We start from the raw sequence: 8,197 nt of genomic DNA, 5'->3' as shown, positions 1-8,197 counted from the left end.
CTAATGAGAATTAATGTGAAGAACGAGGAAGACGTGAATGGGAGCGGGTATGAGGTCAGGTGCTCCGGAAGGCGCCCTGGACAGGTGACGGGTGACCGGAGGAGCCACGTCTTGTTCTCAAGGAGGAATGTTCTGGGCTGAAAACAGCCAGGGCGCTAATGCCTGGGGCAGGAACAAGCTCGGGGGCTGGAAGAACCCAGGAAAGGTCAGTGTGGTCCGTGCAGCCCAGCAAGGGATAGGAGTGGGGGAGGGGGCGGCGGGCTGAGAGGACAGGGTCCAGCGGTCAGCCTCCACACTCCAGGGCCCTTGGACAGTTTCAAACTAGGGAGTGTTTATTTATTTATTTATAAGATTTGATTTAGTCATTTGACAGCACACACAGGAGCCCGGGAAGAGGGAGAAGCAGGCTCCCCGTGGAGCAGGGAGCCCGAGGCGGGGCTCGATCCCAGGACCCGGGGATCATGACCTGAGCTGAAGGCAGAGGCTTTAACCCACTGAGCCACCCAGGAGTCCCCAAACCAGGGAGATTTAAATTATGCTCTGAATTTGTTTATTTTGGCATCGTTTCTGACTGTCACTAAAGTGTCAAGAAAAGGATAAGAATTTCCAGATACTCACCCAGATTGCCAAACAGCAGACAGCAGACTTTTACCAACCCCTGGGATCTGTAAATACGACCTTCTGCAGAAATAACATCTATGACTCCCTAATCAACAGAAGAGGAGGTCGGGTGCCTGGGGGGCTCAGTGGGTTAAGCCTCTGCCTTCGGCTCAGGTCATGATCCCCAGGGTCCTGGGATCGAGCCCCGCATCAGGCTCTCTGTTAGGCGGGGAGCCTGCCTGCCTCTCTGCCTGCCTCTTTGCCTGCTTGTGATGTGTCTGTCAAATAAATAAATAAAATCTTAAAAAAAAAAAAAGAGGAGAAGGTCATACGGGAAGGGGGGGCCTAAATCCGATATGACCAGCGTCCTTCTAAGAAGAGAGAAGTTGGGACCACTGAGGCACAGACGGAAGTCACGCTGGCACAGGAGGAGGGACTCGGGCCGCACCCCACTGCCACCCCACCCCAGCTGGGCGTGGCAGGAGGGACCCTCCCCTGAAGCCTACAGGCGCGGGCCCTGCTGACACCTTTTGGACTTCTCGCCTCCAGAAGCAAGAGACCAGAAATTCGCGTCGTTTTAAGCTATCTGCGCTTGTAGTGATTTGCTATGGCGCCCAAGGACTAAAAAAAGCTTTAAAATGTTCACAGAATTTCAGGCCGTCAGAAAAGCGGCAGGAACAGAATTCCCAGATGCCCTTCATCCATTTTCCAAATGTTCAGTTTTTCAAAGATCGTATTTTTGAGTCGTCTCTACAACCGTCGTGGGGCTCGAACTTGTGACTCCGTGATGACCTGTCGTGTGCTGCACCCACCGAGCTGGCCGGGGGCCTCCAAAGGTCACATGCTCACGGCGTCTTCTCCATGCTGTGTCTCTGCCTGTCTCTGTAGTAAGAACGCAAGGGCGCACGGTCCGTCCGTCTGCGAACCCGCTGGCTCTTCTGAATGGGTCCCAGGAAGCCGCACACCTGGCTTCCCTTTCCCCCTACCTTAGTGTCTGTTTCTGAAAAACCACTGTTTTCCATGAGCACCAGCCAGCGGTCAAAGTCAGGAAGTTAAGCTACAACTGCTTGAAAGAAATTTAGTCTTTAAAAGACAACCAAGCCGGAGATGAAGTCACCAGTGGTACAGACCCGGAGTCGAACCAACGGTCCCTCTGCCGACAGTCCCCATGGCGCCGGGCACCACGAGCGGGTCCCCGACGTCTGAGCTCCTGTGGGTGCGCTTCCGTGAAGCCACGGGCGTTGGTGACGGGTACAGGACAGACGTCGTGTAGGATGTCCCCGATGTGTCTGATGTCTTCTCGTGATTGGCGCGGGGATGGCCTCCCGGGGGAAGGCACGGGGGAGGGGGACGGAGGACAGAGCGGTGTCTGCGTGGCCCCTCTCCGGCCACTGGGATTCTCCTCTGTGAAGGTGCGGGTCTCACACTTTGTAACCAGTAAGACTCTTTGGAGAGATGCTTTGGAAATACCCGGTGACCTTCTCAAGCTCGGCATCCTCTGGGGGAAACCTCCTTGGAGAGTCTGCCTGAATCGGTTTCAGCGACAGTGGTGGCCAAGGGGGGATGTTCTAGGTCACGGTCCCTTCTGCCTTTGTTACTTGGCATTCTGCCACAGCAGGGGGGCCTCAGGTCCGTTATCTTTTTTTTTTTTTTAAAGATTTCATGTATTTATTTAACAGAGAGAGAGGGCGGGAGCAGTGGGGTTGGGGGTAGGATGGGGGGAAGGGCAGAGGGAGAGGGAGAAGCAGACTCCCTGCTGAGCAAGAAGCTGGATGTGGGACTCGATCCCAGAACCCTGGGATCATGACCTGAGCCAGAAGCCACCCAGGCGCCCCAACGCCCCGTTTTCTGTCTCACGAGGTGTTTCAGGCCCATGTGGATGTCCGGCCCCTGTCCTGGGACAGGGACGTTTCTCCAATGGGCCCGAACTCCTGTATGGAGGTCCCAACCCCCACACCTAAGAATGTAACCGTGTTTGTAGGTCATTAGTTAATGAGGTGACAAAGCAAAAATGAGGCCATTTGGGTGACCGACCTTTGGCCATGGTTCTCTGACCCCTTCTCCACTTACCCCGTGCCTTGCCCACCCCACCCCGCCCCGGGCTTGGGTCTGCCTCGCCAGGTTTAGGTTTAGCAAGAATCCTGCTAAGTGAGTTTAGAGAGGAAGCCCCACATTCAATCGCCATCATACCTGATCACGTGCCTCACGCCCCCTGACCCCCCACCGCATGGAGAAGTCCCTGGCCCCCCTCCCAGGCTTTAGCACGGATCTGCCCCGCCCTCGTGCCCCCCGCCCTCGTGCCCCCCGCCCCCTGGCGGCCCGCCCCAGCTGCCCTCATGTTGGGGCTGAGCCCAGACTCTCTCCCTACGGTCATAGGCCCGCTGCCAAGAGTCTTGACTAGGGTCTCCCATATGGGGACGCGCGGCTGGCTCAGCGTCTTGATCTCGGGGTCGCAAGTTCCAGCCCCACACTGGGGGTAGAGGTCCCTTAAAGGAAGTCTTCCCTACCGTTTCATCCAGAGTCAGAGTAAGATTCCTAACCGAGAGGAGGGCCGGGCTTAAACGACACGCGTTTAGTTCTCCTATCCCGGAGGCTGGAGCTCCAAGAGGAGGTGGGGGCACGGGGAGGGCTCCTCCTCTGGCTGGCACACACCGTGGGGGGCAGGCAGGGACCCAGATCTCCTGTCTTTTCTTAGGAGGCACCGAGCCATCGCCCGGGCCTCACCCTCTGCCTGCCGCTCTGCCCACTTGTGCTCTCTCCCTGTCAAATGAATAAATAAAATCTTTTAAAAAAAGAGAGAGAGCGCGCGCACAAGCAGGGGGAGCCAGGGAGGGGCAATGTGGGGCTCCATCCCAGGACCCTGAGATCATGACCCGAGCCGAAGGCAGACACCGAACCGACTGAGCCACCCAGGCGCAATGCCCCCCCCCCCATGGCTTTAATTCTTATGTTTAGGTTTCTGACCCATTTTGAATTAATTTTTTGTTTATGGTGTGAGGTAAGAGTCCAGCCTCCTTCCTGGAACGTAGATAAGCAGCAGTCCTACCACATTTGTGGCAGACACCGTTACTGCCCAGCCGACCAGGGGAGTGCGGCTCTTTCTGGACGCTCAGTTCTGTCCCGCTGGCCCCTGTGTCTGCCCTTATGCCAGGCCCATGCCATGTTCATTACCGTGACTTGTAGTAAGTCTGGAGATCAGAACGGCAAGTCGTCCTGCTTTGTTGAGAATTTCTCGGCTATTTGGGGTCCTTTAAAATTCCACATGAGCCTCAGGATCAGCTTCTCTCTGTCTGCAGAAAGGCCGTTCGGACCGTGGTAGGAATTATGTGGGATCTGCAGACTACCATGGTGGGGGGCGGGTACTGCCGTCTTAGCGAAGGGAAATATCCCAGTCTGTGAACACGGCTGGCTTTCCGTGTATTTGGGTTTTCTTCAATTCCTTTCAGCAATGTTTTGTAATTTTCAGTGCCCGAGTCTTGCACTTTCTGGATTAAAAGTACTCCCAGCGGTGGTATGCCTTTGGCTGTGGGGAGCGAGTCTTCTGGTCCGTGACCGTGGGACGCCTCTCTCTTTAGGTCTCCCTTACTTCTTTTCCACGACGTTTTGTCACAATCAGCGTGTGAGTTTTATAGTCTGAGCTTTTTACACTACTTGTGAGCTCTACACCTTGTAAAAGGGGCCTCGTGGGTAAAAGGGCTTCCTAGGGATCCCTCTCCTGTCCTCCTGGGCCCTCACCCGCGTTCTACCTTCTGTTACTGACCGTCTTGCTTCTATAACTAACGGTTACCAAGCACTTGCACGTGTGTGCTGGGCGCTCACTGTTCTGGAACTTTCCCTAAATTAACGACGGATCCTCATCATCACAGCCCTCACACCACTTCGTCTTCACCAGACCGAGGAGAAAAAGGAGAAGAACGGAGAGGTCCAGGGGCTTGCCCAGTGTCTGCAGCTAGTGGCAGAGCGAGCAGAGCCGGGATTTGGACCCAGAATTCAGGCTCCTGGTCTCTGCTCCTTTACCCCAGAGGCAAGGGCGGTCAGCCCAGCCCTGGGATGGGTCGGCCTGAACCAGGTAAAGTTGCTGTTGGATCTTACTTGACCTACAAACAATGGCCATTTTCATGTGATTCGACTTGTTTAAAGAAAAAGGCCTGGGATTTGCAGCAGGTGCCTGAGTCTATCTGCCCTCCCGGTGCGGGTGGAGGTGTTCGTGCCGTGTGCTCCCCCCAAGGAGGCTCCAGCCGTGAGTGGGCTGAGGTCATGCCCCGCGTCTTCTGAGAGAAAAAACGCAGCCTGCCCCGAGATGGGGTCCCGTGGTGGGGCGAGAGCTCTCGTGCCCGCTCTAACAGGAAGCCCCAGGGGGACCCCAAGGGCCACACTGCGCACGTCTATGAGTCATCCGGCCTGTCGGGGGCCCCCGCCAGGACGGGCACGGGGCCGACGGATCCCGGGCCGGGGACCTCTCCTGACGGGCCGTGTGCACTTGGCCTGGCTCTGTTTTTGGGCCTGTCCTGGTGCTCCCAGAGCATGGGAAGTCAGCCACCTGGTGGGCAAGCTTCCATCACCTGAGATGTGGTGGAGGGAGAGGCCTTGAACTTGGAAGAGGGAAGGCGACCCAGCCGCGGGCGTGGGAGGAGCGCCGTCCGACCACAGCCTTGACCTCACCCCACCTCCTGCACGGCTGCTGTGGGGACTCCCGGGTCTGGGCGTCACGGGAGACGGGCTGGGGGGAGGCAAGGTCCCGCTGCAGACGCTCTGTGGTCTGGCTTGTTCAACACCTTGTCGGGACAGAGGCCTCGCTCTGTGGAGCCAGGAGCCCTGAGGGGCAGCAGCTCATGGACAGCAGCCTGGATGGGGGGTTGGGCCCCTTCCCCAGCCCACTCTGGGCCCCTGCCGGCCTCTCCCCAGCAGGCTAGGAGGGGCCCCGAGCGACACCGAGGGTACTGCATTTCCACGGGGACGAGCGGTACTGCTCTGCTCCTTGCTGGCTGCGGGGAGCCCTGGGGCTGCCGATCTCAAGGCAGGTATGTCCGAAACACACAGCGGCCGTGCAGAAGCCTCGCACGAGCAAGCCAGGTTATGCATAAACATTCCGCTTTGGTAGAACTGAAACACCGGGGAAACGGCCACATTTCACGAAGCTTAAGGGGCCGCTGTCCTCTCCAGGAGGAGAGCTCGGTGGTGGGGAGGGCCCGTCTGGGGCTGGCGGCCCCGCCGTTCCCTCAGCTCTTCCTACTTGTTTCCTGTGCTGAATGCATCAGGCAGCCCCCGCCAGACACCATCAGTGTGGGCTTCACCCCGCGGCCCCGCGGTCCCGCGTCTGCCGGCGCCCTGCGGTGTCCCTTTGCAAGGGCTTCGGGATGCCGTCTGCCAACGGTTTATTTCGGGGCTTCGTGTCTGTATTCAGAACCGAGACTCCCTTGCTGTGGGTGTGTCTATCCCATTTTTGTGAGGCTTTATTTGTTTTCATCCTCATTTCATAGAGCCTGGAAGCTGTCCTCTTTTTTTTTTTTTTTTTTAAGATTTCATTTGTTTGACAGACAGAGATCACAACAGGCAGAAAGGCAGGCAGAGAGGGGAAGCAGGCTCCCCGCTGAGCAGAGAGCCCGATACGGGGCTCGATCCCAGGACCCCGAGATCATGACCTGAGCCGAAGGCAGAGGCTTAACCTGCTGAGCCCCCAGGCGCCCCCGGAAGCTGTTCCTTCGTACCAGAAAAGTAAGTTGCACCGAATTGGGTCAATGGGGCATGAGACACCGGGTGTTTTGGGGGAAGAGGTGTCCCTCCCAGGTCCCGGCCACACGAGGCAACATGAGGCCCGGAGAAGCGGCCACCTGGCTCCTGGCCTGGTGTGCAAAGGGAAAGGCAGGCGGTGCGATCCTCCAGCCCACTGGCCTTTCCTGCCGTTGCTTCGGCGCTCGCCGGCCGCGTGGTCCGGCTGCTGCCCCAGGACAGCGTGTCACCAACCAAAGCGGTTTCCTCGAGCCTCGGAAGGCTGTGTGCATCGACCGGGATGGCGCCCGATCCTACCAGATCCCTTCCTGCGGCTGTGCTCGGGCTGCTTCCGAATCCCCGTGCCTGGCAAGGACCGGGACCGGACCCCATGACCCCGTCTGTTTCCCACTTTCCAGCCCTTGGAGTCTCCGCCACGCGGCCTTGCACGGACCGGGCTCTCCTCCAGAATTGCTCGTCTGAACGGAGCACTTCTTGGACCAAGTACCCTGGGTGCCGCCTCCACGTGGGCATCCACGTCTCAAGGGTTGAGCCCTCGCGCGTCTCGGCGCGGAACGCCAGCTGAACGTTCCAAGGGCCAACGAGGCGCTCGTCCCCGTTCGCTCCCGTTGCTGGCACTCGCGTCCAGACGGGGCTGGCCAGGCCTGCGGCTGCCAACCCTGCGCCCAGGGAAATGCGGGACATGAGGCCCCATGGGAGTCGTGCAGGGCAGGGCCTCTCCTGGGACTGTGGGGCCAAGTCTGCAGGGCAGGGGCGCGAATGTAAAGCAGCCGGGGACTCCGGCAGCCTCCATGTCCCCGCAGGTTTAGAAATGTCCGTTAACGAACAATGAAAAAGCCTTCTGGGGCACCTGGGTGGCTCAGTCGTTAAGCGTCTGCCTGCGGCTCTGGTCATGATCCCGGGGTCCTGGGATCCAGCCCCGCATCGGGCTCCCTGCAGCGGGGAGTCTGCTTCTCCCTCTGCCCACTCCTGCTTGTGCTCACTCTCGACAAATTAAAAACCAAAATGTTTCCTTCTATAAAAACGGACATTCATGAAAAAACAAAAAACCAAAAAAAAAACCCCAGTCCTGGTGTAGTGAGCAGAATTTGGTCCCCACCCCACCTCCCATGCAGTCACTAGGGCCACGTAGAACGCAGGAGCGGGGCTGACCGCGGGCTCCCTGAGCAGGCTGGCAGACCCCGGAGGCCGAGCAGCAGGCAGGCGCAGGCAGGGTCCCCAGGGCCGGGGTCGGCCAGGCCCGCACGTGGGCACCCAGGGTGGTCCCCAGAACCACGCCATGGTGCGCCAATGTGACCTCCTTTGAGAAAGCGCCCCTGAGACGTGCGAGGGCCCAGACCCAGCGACAGCAGTCAAGGTCACACTGCATCGCACGCCCCGCGGTCGTCATGGCGAAGATAGTTCTGGGATGGCAACATGGCTGCAGCCCGACGGCGTGCAGGGCCGGGGCCAGGGGCTCTCATGCCGCTCCGGGCACCGCCGGGTTGCAGGCAGCGCCCCCGCTTACCGGCTGCACGGAGGCCTGGGCAGCAGATGCTGAGAGGCCCGGGTGAGAGAGGTGGGCCACGGCGTCCGGCCGGACAGCCCTCCTGTGAGGGCGCACGTGCACGCTGAGCTCCCTGGGAGCCTCGGAGGAGGAACGCCGGACTGCCGGTTACCGTGGAGGTAATAACGGGCAACAGGCACGACCACGCCCCAGGGGAACTGTCCCTTAATGGGGGCGGGGCGTCTTCCAAGCTTAGAACCACAGCTTCGTGCACAGCCAGGGCAGGATGGGGACTAGCCTCCGCCGGCAGCACTGACCATGCGCGAGGCTGCCGGGAGAGAAGAGGCAGAGACTTTCCACGAGCAGTAAGTGACACCGAGG

This window comes from Martes martes (genome assembly GCF_963455335.1).
Source record: "Martes martes genome assembly, chromosome: 1".
NCBI classification, from domain to species: Eukaryota; Metazoa; Chordata; class Mammalia; order Carnivora; family Mustelidae; genus Martes; species Martes martes.
Note: the sequence above shows the minus strand (reverse complement) of the source record.